Source organism: Dermacentor andersoni, chromosome 1 (genome assembly GCF_023375885.2).
Source record: "Dermacentor andersoni chromosome 1, qqDerAnde1_hic_scaffold, whole genome shotgun sequence".
NCBI classification, from domain to species: domain Eukaryota; kingdom Metazoa; phylum Arthropoda; class Arachnida; order Ixodida; family Ixodidae; genus Dermacentor; species Dermacentor andersoni.
In genome coordinates, this window is record NC_092814.1 from 299,378,949 (window position 1) to 299,379,386 (window position 438).

The window sequence follows — 438 nt, forward strand, 5'->3', positions numbered from 1 at the left end:
CCTTGGAGTGCAAGGTGATGCACGACTCATACTCATTGCAAAGCGTGCGTCTCTCTGTGACTCTAACACTCAATAAATCTATCTACGCCGACACATTCTTTAACCTCTGTGATCAATTGTATGTACCGTAATTAAAATGCCCGTACTAAAAAAAAAAAAAGAAGACAAGGCACTGCCGTTATTTGGCCTTGTCACCAAACGTGACTTCTATTTATTCTTCGAGACCGCTTCACTGCAGGACGGACAATGCAGATTCCGAAACGGGAGCGTTGTAAAAGCCACCAACGTGTAAACATCAGGTTTAGTTAGCAGAGGCATTTGCACTGCTGTCTCGAACCTTTCCCATATCGTTGCGCATTGCCAAATGCATGGACTGTACTCCTGTCTTTTCTGACAGGGTCATATTGTCTAGTCAAATTCAGCAGCTAATCCCTGAGG